The sequence below is a fragment of the Anopheles arabiensis genome, chromosome 3 (assembly GCF_016920715.1).
Source record: "Anopheles arabiensis isolate DONGOLA chromosome 3, AaraD3, whole genome shotgun sequence".
NCBI classification, from domain to species: Eukaryota; Metazoa; Arthropoda; class Insecta; order Diptera; family Culicidae; genus Anopheles; species Anopheles arabiensis.
In genome coordinates this window covers 88,257,081-88,277,189 of record NC_053518.1, presented here as the reverse complement: position 1 = coordinate 88,277,189, position 20,109 = coordinate 88,257,081, and the positions used below count along the sequence as shown (strand labels likewise).

The 20,109-nt window shown below is 43.4% G+C and overlaps 1 protein-coding gene and 1 non-coding gene across 4 annotated transcripts in view; one reads left to right on the top strand and one right to left on the bottom strand.

Moving 5' to 3' along the window:
- The window catches only part of LOC120900989 (matrix metalloproteinase-2), a 264,511-nt gene that overhangs the window by 217,298 nt on the left and 27,104 nt on the right, over positions 1 to 20,109 (bottom strand). The window lies entirely within an intron of this gene.
- Positions 1,826 to 1,909, top strand: Trnal-uaa. The gene has a single exon. It is a non-coding gene; the product is annotated as a tRNA-Leu (tRNA).

Below are 20,109 nucleotides of genomic sequence, written 5' to 3'. Positions count from 1 at the left end.
TAGAACAAAAAAAACACAAATTACTTTATTGTACAATGCTAAAAAAATAGCTTGAATAAACATATTATAAATAAACAAATCAACAAATATCACTTCATATAAAGTTATTATTGATTAATTAACAGAGCAGCAATGTAACGCTAACCATGAAAGAATAGTTGATCGCTTCGTATTAAAGCAAACCAATTCGATAAAAATCAACCATAAATATTCTATTACTCTACATACACACACATGGCCCAGCAAACAATGCACGACGCCCATTGGATGGCCACAATTGTCGGGGTCTGCTATTCGGAAAAGCTTTATCGGTAATTAACCGCCATAAAAAGCTAGCGATTACCGTTAACATTACGCACGTTTACGGTTTACCTTTCTCTTGGGCCCTAAGGGGCAGGCAGCGACAGCAGTAAAGGAAACGATATACTTACACACTTACAGCAACACACGCACGCACACGAAAAGGAAACAAAACATGACTCCTTAAATGACAATAGGTCTGGAAATACCTCCCGCCTTATTTTTCCGACCACAACCTGCATGATTAATGATCATAAACGCAAAAATGTTACCCAGAATTGAGTTGCCTGCCAGGTCTAAGCTATTTTGCCACCCCTATTACCTATAGCTTAAGCAGCGTAGCAGGTCCCTTTTCACCCTTCTTAACAACGGAACACACACACAAGCAACAAACTGTTGCCCAAATTTTCATTAACACAATCCCGCGCCGTACTCTCGTTTGCATAATTAATCATCGCTGAAATTACCATCGGTGCTTTTGTGTGGGAACCAATAAAGAGGACACACGAGCGCGGAACCGTTTATGCACAATGGTGTACCGGGCGCGGCCGGTAAAGGTGCAACATACCTTTTCCCCCACTGTGCTCCCCAATCGCGAGACGCTAACTTTGCAGCTGTTTGAAAACTACTTACCCTTGACTCGGCGGAACCTTACCGTCCTGGCCAATCGGGCTTACTACAATCATCCCCATATAAAAGCAGATTCTACTCAGGAATGCATTACGTGTGTTCGACATCATGCAGGCAAGCAACGAGGCCGAGCTGGCGGCGGCAACTTAAATGAGATCCTACGTCGGATATTACGAATGCAGCCGGCACCCCCGGTACACACGCGGCGGCGGCGTTAGGTGATATTGAAAACTGCCGCCACCATATTTGCGCCCGCACCCGCAGCACACCAACCTAGATGCTCATCGGCAACGGTATGCAGATTTCGCTCTCGCCGCGGGCAATAATAAAGACCACCGCAAGATGCCATACACGCGCGCGCATAAGGGATGCTCTGAAGAACGAGAAAGGAAAGTTTTCCGAAACAAGCAAATCAACTTTTCTCATTTTCACAACTCAGCGAGCATTGTCAACGTGCTTGTAAAGAGTTCCCCCGACAAAGAGAGAACACAAGTATTTTCTCTGATAGCTTCCTGTCGAATCGGTGTTTAACGATAAGATAAATCCTCATCAACCGCTAACCAATGAACTTTACTACCCTAATGCGATGTCAAATCGTACAAAACTATAGGCAAGTTTGCATGCCAAACCGATACGTTCTGCTGAGCAATCTAAAATTACATCACCAACAGAACAATAACAGCAGCATTTGACATGAACGCACTTGCAAACGAAATACCACCTAATCAAACATGTGAACGAGAAAATAGCAACAGCGGCATGCTGTAATTAACTTACAACGCTCGTAAATCTACATACCCGCCTCCGTCAACAGCATCAACACATCGAACACTTTGCTGTGTGCGGCCATGGGATGAATTGTTTGTATAGCGCTTTTGACTCACAGCCAGCACAAGTCAGGATGGCCGAGCGGTCTAAGGCGCCAGATTTAAGCTCTGGTTCCCGTAAGGGAGCGTGGGTTCGAACCCCACTTCTGACATCCTCTTTTTGCTGCTTCGCTGCGCAGCCAGTACACGACACGCATCGAGCATGCTCCGTGTTGCGTGCTGAACCGCGCGTTTTCACGATGCAACCACGCAACGTGACGAGTTGCTTTTTGTCGCACAGCGGTACGATGACGCACACGCATCACGCGCTGAGAAGCGTTACACAGCGTTACGTAGCGTTACGCATCTCCGTTACTTTGAACGGTCTTGCTAACTGGTCTGGTGAACAGGGCTGGACAAGTTTTAGCAGCACGTGGACATTTGAGACAGTTGAGAACAATAATTATTTTTAATTTAGATTGTTTTACTATGATTCATACGATCACTATTTTGCGCTCTATCAAGCTAAATTTTGAATTTTAATATCTGATCAGCCTTACGAATCTTCCTCTAAAAACTGCAGTGTCTTTCAGCGTATTTGCATAGCTCTGGACAATAGATGATAAGATAGGATTTTCACAAAAAGGGAATGTTATCTTCAAGCACTCTCTTCTCTCGCGGGTTATTATCATCTCCCGTAGAAACCAGGCGCAGAGTGAATCTCCCCACTACCCAGCTGTGCGCTAAATATAATTTTCATTCACGAGCGCCTTCCACATGCGCCGGCCCATTTGTATGAACTTTTCTCGCGCTCTCGCTAATGAGCGTTTGTATACATATGCACCACCGTCTACAATTCAAGTACCATTCCGGTGCCATATGTTTACCTCCGGACTCTCGAGCAACGTCTCGAGATAAAAATATCATCTCGCTTGCCATCGAGATCAGTGGCGCAGGGAAAAGATCACCCTAAACTCTTCACCAAGATACCGCACGGCTAGCTTCGGTTGAAAACGCGAGCTCAACGAACGTTTACTCCCAGCTTCCCACCGTGAAAATTACTTTTCCGTGATCGAATCTCATCCCGATCTCGTCCCCACGAATCACGAGAACATACAATACCATACGTTGGCACCAACGACATACTAGCGAACCTGCCGGTAATTCCTCTGATGTGCTTGGGCCCTACATTGAGCAATGCAAGCAGCATCATTAGTACCGGCAGATATTACCTTTCCTTCGATTTACTAGACCTCCGGTATTTAGCGTCTACGCGACGGACGGTTATTCCATCGTTGGAACAGTGCAAGCAACAACTGCTCCTTTTTATCAATCCAAGGACAGCACCCACACACACAGGCGGGAGTTCAAACCCGCCCATAAGACGGAATGAACGGTTTGATATCAAGCGGTTGCCATCGAAGCGAATCTGATTGACAGGTTCATGATGTTCGCCAACTGGGAGGCGGATGACCGATAAACGGATAGACAGTGAAGCGTCCCCCATCCGTGTTGCGTGGTTCAGGGCCCGATAATCGTTAATCTGGATTCCACCCATTTGAGCACTGCTCATCCGTATTGGGCGGCCGATTTTGACAGTACCACCATCAAGCTGCCAAGTCCGGTGAAGCTGTCACTTTTTCTGCTACAAAAGAAAGGCCACAGTTCAAAGAAGGCCCTTGAGGGGCAAGAAGCAAGAGTGCTCTTGTGTTATTGCACAAATTTAATGCCTTGCTTACCGTGCAAACCGCAAGATAAGGGCTTGATTGGAAATGACCGATCGATCAGACTTGAAAGAACGTTTCCTTCTGCTGCTTCGATCGTTGGCAAGGACGGCGCGCGTAGACGGATCGCGATAAGGACTGCGTCGGGTTGGCGGACAATGTCCATATACGTACAATGGAGGACGTCTGGTCCGGCTACTTGTGTTATTTCCTCAAATAGCTAGCGTCTGTTCTAATTCAACTATCAATGCTCAGCATCGTGTCTCAACCGCTGCGCTGCCAACCCTTTTCCCCTACAGCTGCAACTTACTGTTTTGCAAAACCAGACATTCAACCACAGAGTCCGGCAATCGATTAAATACGGGGAAAAAATTGACCGAGAGTGCGAGAAGAGTGCAGTATTTTTCACAATTTTATAGGACGATAAATTTACGCTAATCGGAAATTTATGACTCCATCTACGCGGACTCTGCAGAACCTGCTGCACTGCAAGTGACGACTAAGTGGGACTGGATGGGTTTGTTGGGCATATGGAATTGGCATTCGATTCAAGCCGGCTAGGGATTAAGGATACGCACGATAGACGTCCATCATCAATTAAAACACATGGGCGCCAGCACTCTGGTAGCAATCAAGATCCAATTTTCGCTATAAGGATCTTTTTCCCAGTGCAGGAGTAAATGAGAAAAGCGGGCAAAAATAAAGTCTCAGCGCAAACTGAGCTTGTTACTTTGTTCCTCAGTACCTTCCAATAGGAGCAGTGTCTGCAGCAAATTTCATCATGCATACAATCTTTCTCATACATATCGAGGACATACTTTTTGGTTGCTTTTTTCTGTTCTCACTCTTGATTCAATTGCTGCGTCAAGTGACATTAGCATCATCGCACGCTGACAAACTCCAGATCACTCGCATCACGTGAGAATGGAAGAATCAGCGTGTCTGCGCTACAAATGGAATTTCAATTTCGGTTAATGTGAACGCGCTTCTTGTGTTTCACCAGGCGCCATTAATGCCCAATTACTAGCTTTCTGCTTAATGTGAGAAACACACACACATACCAAAAGTCAACTGCAGGATGGTAATTGATCTTAGCAGATACAGATTCCTGCATCCCATGTGTACAAGAAAGGGAATTGTTTGAGCCATCAGCACAGAACGAAACATGTGGCAAGATGAAAACTGATACTCTAAGCAAGGCTAGGATGAAAGCCAGGACAGGGATGTGAAGTAAAAGGGTTTCCTTGTGGATATATACCAATAAGACAGCAAGCGATTTCTTCGATCACAATAAGATTTTGTAGCAAACAATGCATACAGCGTTTAAAATTACAAATAAAATGTTTATTTTACCTAAAATTTGGCAGTATTGTCTTACATTTTTTTCAACTTTTGATATTGAATTTTAACAAAAACACTATTATATGCAACTTAACAACTAAAATTGTAAAATAAAAGCAATTTTTTTTTTTTATTTAGTCGCATTATGAACTAAAAATATAAAGATTTAAGATTTCACATCCTAAATCCGAATAAAGCATGACAAAAAAGATAACATTGCAGGGTTAGCTTGTGTGCCAAACTTTCACATCAGAAAACAAAATATACTAAAGAAAAATATACCTTCATATGCTAATAATAATACATCAATATTAACATCACATTATTGTTGGAATTTGCAAAACTCTAAATGGACATGATTAATTAACACAAGAAAACAACCAACATGATGATATGGGTTCAAAAACAAAGGAAACAATTGATATTACCGATGAAATTACTACACTGCCAGTAGCATTAGCATACGAACTGTAATTTAATTATAGATTGTACGTCAAATAATTCACATTAGCAATGTTAATGCTTAAACAATCCGCTCATTTTCCCTTTTCAAAATTCCACTATCAATCTCCGCACACGCGTGGAATCATTTGCCGAGATTCCATCGCTCGCAATTACCTGACTCACCTACGTTGGACGACGATAGATTCGCGGTAAAGGAAACTTGTTGTGTGTACTCACCGCCTCAAACACCTAAGCGCGAGCCGTAGAAGAGGCCCCTGTCGCTTGTGCCACTTTGGCAGCTGTTTGTTATTAGCGCAACGGTCAGACACCAAGTGACAATCGTTGAGCAAACACACTCGACACCGACGCAAACCCAAACAATGCGGTATTTTGAAGCTGGAATTTGCATTTTTTGAATATTTTCACACAATCTCTCACCGGAGGGAGGATGCCCCATTGCATTCGGTAAACAGAAAAGCTCCAAGTGGCAATCGTTGACTCATCGATCAACAGAATGATTAACCAAGACGAGTGTGTACCGGACAGGAAGAAATCCGTGCAGATGGGTTAACACCTCTTTGGTGCGGGTTTTACCCGGGGCGTGTTTAAATCCCCAAGCCCAGCAGGTCAAACCCCATCGATGACGTGTAACCAAACGTTTGATGACGTTTCAGCATCCTCCGCACGAGTCATCGCATTTTTGCACATCTGATGGCGTGTGCGCGCGGCGAGCGCTGTGGTCATTACCAGGAAATTAACAACATTCCTTCACATAAGGCATGATCATGCTGAACCATCAAACCAGATGCTGTGCAAACGAAAGGAACGCATTTCATTGACTCCGATTTCAATCTTGCACCATTGGCGGCATCATTTACGGAGCGACTGTTCGTTGGTTGGAGGAGTTGGTCATAGATCAGCATTCCACTTTAAATCCGCCCGTACCCGCTCAAGTGCTCGGCAAGACCTCAGGCTAGAGCACAAGTCCACGGTATAGGTCATGTTCTAGTGTAGTTTTTTATTGCTTCGACCTTATGATCGTTGGGCACAGAGACTGATGCTTTTATGCTCTCGAAAACACTACCCCAATGATCACCACATCATCATCATCATCTTACCGCCACTATGAATGCACACGATTGTGTCCACGATGTGCCTGGTATAATGAGTTTTCTTCAATCCCACATAGCACGGGACTATAAATCGTTCCCACCGCCGCACTCTTTCTTCGACGCAAGTGCAAGCTAAGAAATGCATCGACATCGATCACGCACTCGTTTCAAACAGCACACTCGGGTGAGCAGCCGTGACATCCTATCCTTTAGTGGCAATAGTAGTAATAATTGTATTATTTTTCCTACAAACGATTCGGAGCGGGCATGAAAGCGTACACACACACGCCGCTCGACTATGTGTGGCAAACGACGATCAATTTGAAAAACTGTCAAACACATTATCGCCGCGTACGATCGCAGCATGGAGAAGAAGCATGAAGGGAGCAAAAAAATACACACACCAGAAACGACACACAAACCACATCGAGTTCCGAAGATCGATGAACTGTTACGCGACATGGGGAGTGCAAAATGGCAGCGGAAACTGAACTATAGAATAGAAGAATAGAAGAAAAAAAAATAAACAAACCAAGCAAGCATGCAGTAATGGGAGTAAGATTTATGGTGCCGATCAAACGGCGCATTGCCCCTTTCGGTGCCATATGTAGATCGGAGCTCCACCACCATTAAGATACAATGGTAAGCTGGGTCTAGAAATCGTTCCGAGACGGAGGGAAAAAACGGTTGCACGGGTAATGACTGTCATTTGATATAAATAAATAAATGCATTATCTGTGAATCATTGGATCTATTCTTGGCTAAAAATACAACCAAAAAGAGATACATAAATTTAATTGCAATAAAACTAAAAACGTTAGTGAAAAGTAGTTTTTTGGGTAAACATTAAAAAGAAATGAGTTGAAACAACAAAAACACAACTAGACAACTCTTAAAGAAATTAAAATAAAATGTAAGATAAGACAAAAGATTTAAGGAAAACATAAATTGAGTCAAATTTATGATACATGTTGAAAATTTAAACAACATAAAATAAAGTTAAAAAATATGAAAGAAAAATCAGCAGCACATTAAATGAAAATAATAACAAATAGACGTATTAAATGAAACTTATGCAAAGTAAGATATGCATATCTCGTTTTTTTAGTAAATCAATGTGTTAAACCATTTAAGATTTCAAAGTCGGCGTAGGACTAAAAGGACAAAGTAGGACAAAGATATGCTAAACACATAATGTCCATTTTAAGCTCATAACAAATTCAAACCAGTTATCATGTAGATGAGCCGACCCACGAAATGTCCCACTAATGAAAAGCCTCGCTAGCTTCCTATGAACATCACTCTCGCGTTCGTGTTTGTCATCAATGTGATAAAACGAGCGGATTATCCCCGATGTTTTAAGCAGCAAAAACAAATTTAATGTACACACACCCCTACGGCATATCGCTCGTGTGCCATCCTAAAAGCATAAACGCATAGGCAGAAGCAGAGCACCGAGGTGTCGATCGCGCGCGTTTCCTTCCGGGTGTCGCGACATAAAGCAATTAAATTAGAGGTGCGATATTGTTTCGAGCCCAAACACGCACTCCGTTTTGGGCACGAATATTAATACCGCTCGTCCTACACAACACGCCGCCCCTATGCACCGCTAAACTCGTAGCAGCACACCTTCATTTTGATTTGAAATAATGATCCGTGAAAATCCAGCTTCGAATGCATCTACACAAACACCTACAAACATACACTCTCGCGTGCAAACATTGCCACCTCTTTAATGGTACATTTTAACACCGGTACGATTATATTTTGAGGCCCGCGGTTGGGCTATTTCAACCAACAAACAAACCAATTGCATAGAAAACATAAACGCATATGTTTACGCGATATCTATACATTTGTACTGCCCGAAGCGTTTGGCCCTTTCCCGCACCGTTCGCCCTTACGCCAGCTGCCAGCTGGACCATTATGATGGCCTGTGTACAAAACCGGCGACGGCGGTAATTAAATGAATTTCTACTCCATTTGCTTGCAACACACCCCGCCGCCTTGGTCGCACACACACATGTTGGCCATTGCCATCGGTAGCTGTTTCACGTTTAAATTCACCACGCTTTTGGCGGAAGCTTTCGATGTTTAAATGGTCAAATCGAATTAGTCCATTTTAGGGGATGGGAGTAGCGAGAGGTACAAAGGGTAGTACAGATAGATTAATATTACTGCATCCTTGTCTGTAGGGCGGTTCAATATTGCACCGAACGCGAGCCACGCGAGTAGCACACGTGTTCTCGCTGGGCGAACAAAGAAAGCGAACATTTAAAATGGGGAATGTAACGGGCGGTTCCGGACAGTAAGTGCAATTGCAAAAAGTGCAGCTGGTAGTTTTTTTTCAGCTAGTTTCGCTTGGGTGGATAATGCTACTCGCCAATCTAATTAACTCAACACTACCACCACCACCATCTGCTGGTGACAAAGGACACGAGTGTAATCCTCTCCAAAAACCACTGGGAAGGCAAAGATGATGTCCGCTCCTGCCAATTCGTCATAATCACTACCAATTACAAATCTGATCCGAGCTCTTTCGCTGACCATCTTGAGCAACCTCTCGCACAAAGGATGTGATTCCGTGCTGTTGTAAAAAAAGGTGGGTACTCTTGGCGAGGAAAAAAGCCATACAAACAAAAAGCAGGCGAGGGTATAACAGATATACTTTTTGCTGCACTAATTTATCATATTTTTTTTCTCGCTCTCTGCTTTAACCACTCTGCCACCAACCGAGACGCAATGAAACAAGCGTTTACAACCAGCATCAAGACTTGTTTGTTCTTTTTCTTTTCTGTTTCATTCTACTAAGGTGGACATACGGACATACCACGGAATCGCTGCATGTGGCGGACAAAAAAGGGCTAGTCTTGTGCTGCGTGTTTCCTTTTGGTAGGTTGTGGGGGAAAAGATATTACAAATGATACGCCCTTCCGTTGTCTGTCATTACTGTGCTGGATGTTTTTGTCACGGGTGGTGGTCAAGGATGGCAGGATTGAATTAAACAAAAATGAGGTTACTGAAATTGAGCGAAGCTTAATGGAGCAACATTGGAGGGAGAGACTAATGCAGTGAAGGGGAAGAGTGTAAGGTCAGTATAAAAATAATAGACATAAAAATTATTTTATTTTTAGAAATGTGACATAAACAACAAAACATTACTTCAGGAAAAAAACACACTAAAAATAATAATTTAACACATTTTCAGACATTTAGTTACACGAAGTGTGAATGCAACGATCAATAATGCTCCTTTTAGTCTATTTCATATCTCTCTTTCTGTAAGTTAATCTACTGTGACTTATCTCTTAATCTATTCATCAGTGGCTAGGTGTAATTAAGCCTAATGAGAAAAAGACTTCAACCGTTGAATAAGCGACGAACCTAACTTTTTTATGAAAATTAATTGAACATCCGGAGCATACCAGTGATTCAATATCAATGTTTTCATGTCGTTCATTGCCACCTCTGTGAACCGACACATTTTTCCAATATTCTTTGTGCAAATAGTATGCGTTTAATTCCTCCCATAGAAACTGTATTTACTCTTTCTACGATAAAAGCAATTTGTTATTTCTAAGGTGTTCTGTTAAGTCAGAAAAGCAAATTAAGGAAGGTTAGTAAACATGGGTAATGTCTCTTTTTCTTCATGTAAAACAATTAAATATTAGACGGCGCACTAAAACAAAACATTCCTTTGTTGTCTAGAAGCAGCTTTTTACATCTCTTTTCCTTCAATGCAATTTGACGAGCGCTGCTGCAGCGACTCGGCGCTGAATTAATTTGCGCGATATGGTTTGTTGCGCTTCTGGAACTCTTGTTTTAAAATCCGGGCCAAACGTAACACTCCCAGCATCAGTTCCAACTGCCAACACAGCAAGGGAGAAGCAAAACAAACGAATTAAAACTCAAACTAATCATCATCGTTGCGCTTTATTCCAGTCGAACTCCAGTCGAAAACCCGTATGAACAGGGTATGGGTACATGATGAACCCACACAAATATCCATACAAACGCTGGTAATCTAAACGCTCAAATCAAATGCTTCGCAGGGCGAAATGAAAAATAAAACCACCGTAAAACAAAACAACTAAATCATAAAGTTGCTACTGAACATACAATACTCCCCCCTTCACCGAATGGAATGGAGAAGTTTCTCCCTCCACGACGGGATTATACATTTCCATTTGCGAGCAGGAATTGTGTCCAGCATTGTTTACGCGCCGCTGTTTCACTCACATCCGGACCACTAATGTTGTTTTCCGATGCGGCACAAAACCTTTCATCAAGCTTTTTTTGTGTTTTTTTTATGATGCAGTTTCCTTTCCACCAGCGGAGTGTAGCACATCAATTGACGACCGGCACCAATGCAATTGGTGAAGATGAGCTACTACCCCCCCCTGTGCGTGCCACATTTTCATTATCCCTTCGTTTCCGACGCAACCAAAGAGCTTCGCCGACTCTGGGGAAATCTCTGCAAAACTTTCCTCTACCACACCAACGCTTTTTTGCGGTTAGGATTCAATTAGTTCCGGGCGTCGCTCGCTCTCTATCTCTAAGTATCCTTATGGTTGTCCCTAAGCTCTCCCTGCCTCTCCTTGCCGATACAGTTGTTGACCACCGGAACAGCGCCCAGGATATGGTAAATAAACTCTCTCACCACACCGTTACAACTCGGCTGGTGCATCCCGCCGGCACTTGTACGTGTTTGGTTGCAATTTTCCAGGCGTACCGTGGCGGCCGCCCAACATAATGCTAAACGTCCATATGCTCGGAACCATGCGCTCCGCACGTTTTAGCGCGGTGATGGTTTGGGATTAGGTTTTACGATCGTTACATAAACTAATTAATACAACAGCATGCGCCCTCCCAGCAGTGACCAGCTGTGTTGTGTGGGGTGGTGTGATGCGGTGCACGTTTTTGCGAAAATTTTAATCTAGTTCCTACTGACCCACACACTCCGTTTCGTTTCATTCCATCTGCCATCATCAGGTGCACTTAGCCCTAGCAAAAACGCAGCATTTAGCGATGCGCCCTTCGGTTTTTGGGGTAAGTTGTGATTAAAAATTACCACCAAACACGCACCCCCGTGCGTTCACGGCGTATTAGCTGCCGACCGATACAACACAACATCAAACAAGCTTAAAATAACCGCACAAACTGGCAGGCAAACAAAAAAAGGAATCACCATGCGGCTTTGATGGCTCTGTGTGCGGATATGGGCTCCATATCCGGACCAGCACAGACAACCCACTGGTCCGGGGTAAACCCTCCTTAATCTAACCTCTCTGCTGTATGCAATTGTGAGGATCCCAGCGACCACGATTCGATGGTTTTGTGTATGTTCACAAAACCGACCGAAAGCTCTTCGCTCGGATGTGACGAATTTATTGCAATTGAGGGTGAACGAGAGGAAGCTAGATTCGAACCCAGCCCAACGAATATAGACTCTGGTTTGGGGCTTGAAATGTTAATGGAAAAGGTACATTCGCACTGTGATGACATGCGACGGTGCGTGATTGTCCCGAATTTGGAGCTTGCTCCAGCACGAAACCGACACTACTATCATGTCACCTTATCGGAGCGGCTGCAGTGATTTGGTTTTGAGCAATCGAGACACATGCAGACTCTTCTCGCATGCATGACGAGCGTCAGCGAAGCGTGATAATCAGTGTAAAGTGCGCCCAATGCTTGCACACAATTAGAGCTCGCTTCCAGCTGAAGTCAACAACAGTGGCGGTAGCTCGTTGGACGAAGTGATGGGAAAAAACTCGAGTGGGGATGCTTCAAAGAGCTATAAATAGAACACTTTGAATATTGAAAATTAATATTTACAATTCTTGATGCATTAGAGTCTTTAAAAAGTTAAATGCGATGTAAGTATTGCTGACACTTGTAAGGAATGATGCAAAAAAACAAGGATGCTCTCCGACATCTGAAGATGCAAAAAATGTATCCCAACTTTGGCGAATCCTTCAAGATCTTCCAGAAGGTCCAGTATAACACGTTAGGACAAGCTGCCAGAGAGCTTCTTTTTTCTACGCACCACTCTGTTGCCGCTACGGTAAGACTCGAACCGCACAGCGGCACGGTTGCTGATGCGACATGGAAGGGGGAGAATTTTGACTATCACAGAAAGGATATATGCACGGAGGAACATCGCAGAACCAAGTCGGTTCCAATGACCAAACCAAATTGGTCAGCGGCGATCTTATCTATCCTGTCGTTTACTGTCCTATCTCATCAGACCATCTCGGGCCGAACGAACCTGTGCCGCTGATTCCAATCAACATCTGTCGCCTCCTATCGCCCTCCCATCGACCAATAGATTGTTGCAAATTAGATCCGATATCGATATCGTTACAATTGAGTTTCGGCTCCGAGCCGTACGGTTTTGGTGCAGGCTAAAGAGCTTTCCTTAATTGTGCGGTGCTTTCTGCTTCTAGATGGGGTATAAATTAAGCCACTAATGGAGCTGTGGTCGGTAAGGGCTATTTAGGAATAAATAAATCATTCTGCGTGGACAAGACTGCAACTCGAGAGCTTACTGTAAATGTTTCATGAACATCATTTCGATGTGGATTCGCTTCTGCTGCTTGCAGCCCGCATTTCTTGTGCTTAAGGATAGTTTTGGTGTACATACCTGGGAATAAAACGAAAAAAAGATGATTATTAGTATCATGAATTGTAATAATAAAGAACATTCAATTCATATATAAAGCAAATGTCATGAATTTCATTATTAGACGTATAGCTACGACAACGAATTTGTCATCTTTTGCCAAATTCCAATCAGAAAATGAACATGAAGAGTGGCCGTTTGTCTATTAAACTTATGTATAGTTTGGGGTGATCTTGACTTATTCATTGCTGTACAAACTTTCAATATTTCATCATGACAAACACAATGCAGCATTTGGCCATGAACAAACAATACATTTTTGAACGAAACCAAACAATAGATAACAAGACCTTCAATTATATTTACCAACAAACGCTCTATGCGTATGCAAATCGTTAGTTTATTAACGAACAAAAGTGTCATTTCTTGTCTTGTATCGAAATAATCACCCGAGTAGGCTTGATCTCCAGAAATATGCTTGTTTCTTAACGAATTCGTAGAGGAACAAAAGTTGGAAATATTGTGGGCACGCCAAAAATTGAAGTCGCTCCTAACACCCGAAGATACGCGCAACGCATACATAATTCACTCCCCCCGAAGGACTCACCCAATGTTCCATCCCTCCTAGGCCTCGACAGCTTGGGTGTCCGTTTGCGAAAAGTATCATCATTTTTCAAAACCATATTTATTTATGTCATAAAGCGTCAACCGCCACCGGAGTAGCTGTCCACTTTTCGTTTTCCCCTCATCCTCGCACCCTTCCATCTGTACCATCTCCACACGTTTAGCATGCGTGCCCGGCTCCAGGCTCCAGCTACTAGCAGCCGCGTGGTCATAAATAACGCTGCTATCGCGATGGGTGGCAAACCATCCACCGCCATACATAAAATAGCGAAACCACGAAACCGATGGCAACCGATGCATTGGTGAGCTACTTTTTCCCCCTATAGTGGACAAAAAAACTCCAGAAAGCACAAATTTTGTGTGTATGTACACACATGCAAACGCAGGTTTTTGGGTAGCACCGCATAGAGCCTCGTCGGCATACGTTGTTGCCAAAATATTGGCAACGCACGTGTAAAAATAAGCCATCCCAACACCAAACATAGCCAGGAGGCATCCCACACTACTGTACATACCCTCTCTCAATGAACTACAAACTCTTGTCAATCATTTTGGGTCCAAAGTTTCGGATGCTGCCGTGGGCAAGAGAGACCAACCGTTCCCACAACCTCAACATCGGATCGGCCGCCAAGGATCATGGGTGCCGGGAGGCTAGGGGAAAATGTTTGGGTAAATATTTTCCCCCAAGCCTCTGCACATTGCGTGAGTGTTTGCTTATGTTGACCATGAAAAATGATCGGTTTGCAAAAGTGGCAATTCGATTGTGCGATTTCCAAACCGCACAGCGAGCTTATGGGGTAGCTTGTTAGGAAGAATCTGTTTCCTGTGGGTTGGGATGTTTGTACGCATCCCGGTAATTGAATGATAAGGTTGACGTTTGATTGATTGTGGAAATTTTATTTTATTCGTTCTGCAACGTATGTGATCTGTGTTGGCTTCGGTGCCCATTTTCCATACGCACTGGTGATATGACTTTTAAAACAAATGGTAAAGGCAGAAAATGTGTCAAACAAAACCACTTTACGCTAACGGAAAAAATAGGTTCATACGAACTTATTAGCGATTTCTCTAATTTTATTCTTATGCAATGAATAGGAAAAACATACGAAAAAGTACAGCAATAATGAATTCTTGCTTTTAATCATGCAAAATATAACGAAAATTCTAAAGTAAGATCGAAGTTCCTCTTGAACTGCATGTGAAATTATATCCAGTTATTATAATCGATTATTGGCTAGCCTAGATGAGCGTGGCGGTAGATTATTCGGTAAACACGCTGACTCCAACCACCCAGCATGGGATTGATTCTCATTCAGACCGACATTTCGTTGCAGTGCTTATTATATACCCATGTGTACATCAATCAATAATATGTCTTAGAACCTTTTCCAGGTGGCCAACAACGATTCTAACTCATTGGTTAATTACACAAAAGAAAAGAGGTAAAAAAGACGACCTATAGAGGTATAACAAAAGAAGGACACGTTCCTTAGGGTAATTCCTAAAATCAAAATTGAATATAACGCGTACAGAGATTGACTTTCCCCACTGCTTCAATTTGAAAATTTAATAATGTTCCAAACCACACGTGCCTTAAATCGCACTTTACTTGAAATGGCTATCATTATTTCTTTTTTCTTTTTAATGTCATCCAAAAGCCTCCATATGAATGGCACACCTAATAATTTTTCCGAACAGCAGCCGCCAACAAACAAAAAAAAAAAAACACGGAAGCATCAACTTCCAAAGTCCGAGCCCACCACTACTACGACACGACCGCGTTCGGCATCATCCGTCATGTCAATATTTTATGATCGTAATCAACGGCAGGAAATTGATCAATTGAAATTATTGAATTCAACTTTAGTGCTTTGATTAAGTTCATCGCATGCGACATGACGCTTCGTTGTCAAAGTTCGTCGAGCCACCATCACCACCAACCTACCCACACACTCACTTATAATTCGTACCCCATACTCGCGCCTTGCCACACACACACTCTTGGTACGCTTGGATGCCACATTTTCCACAATCCTGGCACAGCACCGCCAGCAACAGCGAGTAGCGCTAGAAAGGTAATTCAATTTATCGTCACTGCGCGCGCGGGCGGTTAATTAGTTTGGGAAATTCAATTAAACAGCAATCGCGTTTTTCAGCGAGCCCCCCCCCCCCCCCCCAACCACTTCGAGTGCTCGCGAGCTGATTTTAGGCGCTCGCCGCTTCCGTTCCGTTCCGATTTTGGTGGCGTAGAGCCGGGGAGTGTTGCCGTTGTCGGCGATTGATTTTGTCACCTCGAGTTGTGCACCGTGTCGAGTCTGGGGATGGTGAATCGAATCAATCTCGGGACGGGACCATACCATCTTCACGGTATCATGCACAGCAATCGCGTACATTTATCACCTCTTGCAAATGTCTTCATCTTACTGGATGGCTTTAAGAGCGATTGCGTGATAAAACCAGCAGCCGTGCGACGAGCAGCCGTGACTGCGGAGAGGCACCAGTCTCGGCAGGGTTATAACGTTTCACGGAAACATGTCATAATTTTTTCTCATCATTCCAACAGTCTGTCGCATAACATCCCCACTACTGGTCGTTTTTGAAGCTATTTACAGCTCATCTTGTCCGTAATGGCCCATTTAACACCTTCCGTAGAGATGAAGTTTTCCGCTGTTCGACTATCAATTTACATCCGAGTCTGTTGGTTGACCGATGTTCGACATTGCTGAAGATGTCGTTTGAAGAAGATCACTAGCAATCACTTCCACTTGCCATACCCAAGTGGAGTGGAAGTTCGAATCCCGTGCATTTATCGCCTTTACCATTCCTGCTGAATATCTCGTATTGAAGGAATGGTGACAATCCAATGCACAAAACAATCCTCACTCATCTCAACTGGATGCTGACTGATACCTCCCATAAGCCTCCAGACATGCTGAGTAAAAGGGAACAGTACCATCAACAGGCTTGCGACTTTTTTATGCATAAAACAGTGTCATAAAACCGGATACATATGTTGGATAAAGAACTATGATTAGATCATTTCCAAAATTGAAATTTTGGCGATCTATATAGATAAGCATAAAGCAGAAACTGATGTCATCGTTTAGGCTTAGATCTGCTCCAACCATGACTCATGGAAGTACAGTGTGACACACTGTAAGTGGAAAGAAAGTGATCCCATTTTGTTGTTCTTGTTGTTCGTGAAGTCTTCCATATTCGGCCACAGCTAATGGCCACTCGCGTTGATGATCTCAGAGCCTTTTTGATTGACCCAGAAGAGGGAAATAGATAAAACTGAAAAATAAAAGAATGTAGACAACCGGTTGGCAAATTTGATCTTTCACCAACACAGCTCCATTTGGGAGGCAAGGACTCGAAGAATTTAATAAATAAATAAATGATTGATCTAAAGCAGCGCATGAGAATTGAGAGAATAGCAACATCAATGTTGCCTGTAAATAATCAAACAAGATATTGTGGTTTGTAAACAGACATTACGAGGCCGCTTGATACAACCGCACCAAACATTAAAATCTTGTTCCGTTTTCGATGCTGTTCGTACGTTCGTACTCCAGACGCGCATGCAAACGAAACAGGCTGACATTACTCATCCTTAACATAAATATACCAACGAAAACCTAACCGTAAGAGAATCGCATATTTAAAGATCTCGGTGTCTTCTTTCCTACACCTTCCCGCGAGCACGTGCCGGAAGGTTTATCTTTTTCCAGCGTCAAACCTCACCCAAAACACAGCGCGCGCTGTGCGATCACGCTTCAGAGAAAATATTAATGCCGAAAACCACAAAATCTCACACACAAAAACCGGCTCACATGCACGCATATGGGTACTAAATCAAACGCGATCTATTGTATGCGCCCCTGTCCCGCGCAGCCGTCTGTCTGAGACGGTTTTGTCTGCTCTTCCGCTTCTCTCTCCGCTATGCAACGACGACGCGCTTTGTTTTGATGGATTACGCGTGTCCCTCTCGACGCAGACTCGATTCCCCTGGGGTCTCTCGCAAACCCCGTAAACCTTCTCGACCAGCCCGGATCAACACGGTAAAGGAAAGAAAATGGAAGTAAACATGCAAACAAGCGAAGGCAATGTTTGAAGCGCGGGTGATGGTTCACAGGAAGGTGAAGCCGAAACCGAAGATTGTTGACTCGGAAGAAACATTTTGCAGCCAGCCCACTCGGGATGCTCTTGATACAGAATATCCAAATCAGAAGAGTGCTGCTTGGTGGTTTGGAAAATGAACGAGCAAGATACGGGAAAAAGGCAACTTGTGTGTTTTGCTTCCACACGATAAACATCGGAAAAGGCACTCAAGAGAATCGGTAGAGGGTAGATTGATTGAACAGTGATTAGCCAAAACATCGTACATAGAAAATACAATTCAAAGCTGTCGTTATATTTTTTGCAAATGTGTATCGTCTCTTTCTCCAAAAAGTAGAATAAAGAATTATAAAAATTATGAAAATCTCCAAAATTATCAAGTTGTAACCAATGAATTTATCTTCTCATCCCTGATTACGGCCTACGAGAGAAGTATAAAAATCAACGATGAAGATCAAACAAAGTGAACTAACAAAAACTTACTCACACACTGAAGACCGGAGTTCCAATGGTGGGTGGATTCCAATCCATCATTGATTCATTTATGTTGTATGCGTAGCATCCGGTCATGCATCGAAACGCGTACGCGTTTTGGGGAATGATGCGCGTCTCACAAAACAAACGCCTCCTTCCATCAGAATATTTCCGATTCTTCTCTGCCCTACCCTGCACCATTTACTCCTCCTCCCTTACGCGTCTCCCCGTCTCGGTGCAGATTGATTATTATTATTGGGGGAAAATTGCCTTCAAACGATATAACTCATCGTCTCGTTTCTTCCGAGAAGCGCCAGGAACTGACAGTTCTGTTCCCGGCAAACAGATAATCGAAGGAGATCGACGACATGCGCTTGTCCGAGACTCAGGAGGGAGGGGGGTTCGCACTCCCATCCGACTACATTTAAAACCCATCACACCTCCACACACGCGGGGAACGTTCGGTACTGTCCGAGACACATATCGTGGGTGTCGTGTCGCTGTGGCGATGCGTCTCCGGCTCATTTATCTTCGTTCTTTACATCGAACGCATCGAAAAGGTGACATAACTGCGGCACCCGATAAAAACCTTCGATTCTAGGGAGCTGTCTAGAGGCGTTTGGCGTGTAGGTGAGCCGTTCTGTTCCGTTCTTTTCCCCCCTTTGCACCGTTGCTCCTTCCGCACACCTCATCGAAAACATCGAGCGACAAGGCGCCAACAAGAGATCAGAGATTATCAACCCAACACCATCTCAGCGTTCTAGTGGCGTGTAAAAAAATCGCGCGGGCAAGAGCGGCATGAGTTGTTTGACAAGATCGCTGCTAATTGCTGGGGCTATTCGGCAGCGTCCGTGCGCCTGTTGACACGGTAATTAAGATAGTGGCAGAAGACGGCGTTCACAGCCAGCGTGTAACTCGACGAGAATGCCAATGAATCACTTGGGTTAAAGTTATTTTTACAGCGTTGGGGTTTTTATTTGTATCAAATAATTAAGACTATTGATGTTTACGATGTAGTTTGATATATTTAAGATCAACGTGAATCATTAGTAACATTTCCTAAATTCGATCGATCCGGTACGATCGACCCTTGCGATTTTTCGTTAATTTTAGCTCGAGCCATATTCATTTGATCCATTTAACATTGTTTATATTTTTTTTTCTTTGGCACAACAACCACTGTCGGTCAAGGCCTGCTTGTACCCACTAGTGAAGTGAGCTTGGCTTTCAGTGACTCATTGGTACCATAGCAGGGTAGTCAGTCAGTCAGTACTACGTATGGGGGTACGGTCTATTCGGGAGTTGAACCCATGACGGGCATGTTGTCGCGTCGTACGAGTTGACGACTGCACCACCAGACCGGCCCTAGAAATCAATATTTATATCTAATAATGTTCAGGTTTTAGAAGTAAGTAAGGCTTAATTTCAAGTTAATATCATACATTTTCTTACAACCTGAGTCAGTAGCGGATTAACACGAGTTAAGGCCTTGAGCGGTCACACGAATGTAGGCTCTTCAGAACTGTCTCAAAAGAAATTGTATGATAAATTCTTCATCAGAGGATGATTGAGAAGCAAATTTACTTGTAAGCAGAGGGTATGTTCCGTTCATTGGGACCTTCTCGATACTTCGGGGCCCCACGCAGTTGCTTAGTTTGCGTACTCCGCCTCTGACCTGGCTCAATCGAAGTAATTTTCTGAGGCAACTGGATTTCTTGTGTGTTTATAGTTTCTCAAAAAGGACATATATACATCGTTCGTATACGAAAAAGTATGGTGAAGCAAAAGCTTTATAGTAAATACCAAACAAGAGGTCATCAGGAGAGGAATGATTCCTTCCACAAGACGTTTGCTCACGAAGTTTGCAAACGTTCGCAACGCTGGTGGTCACTTTATGCTGGAGCACATTCAAA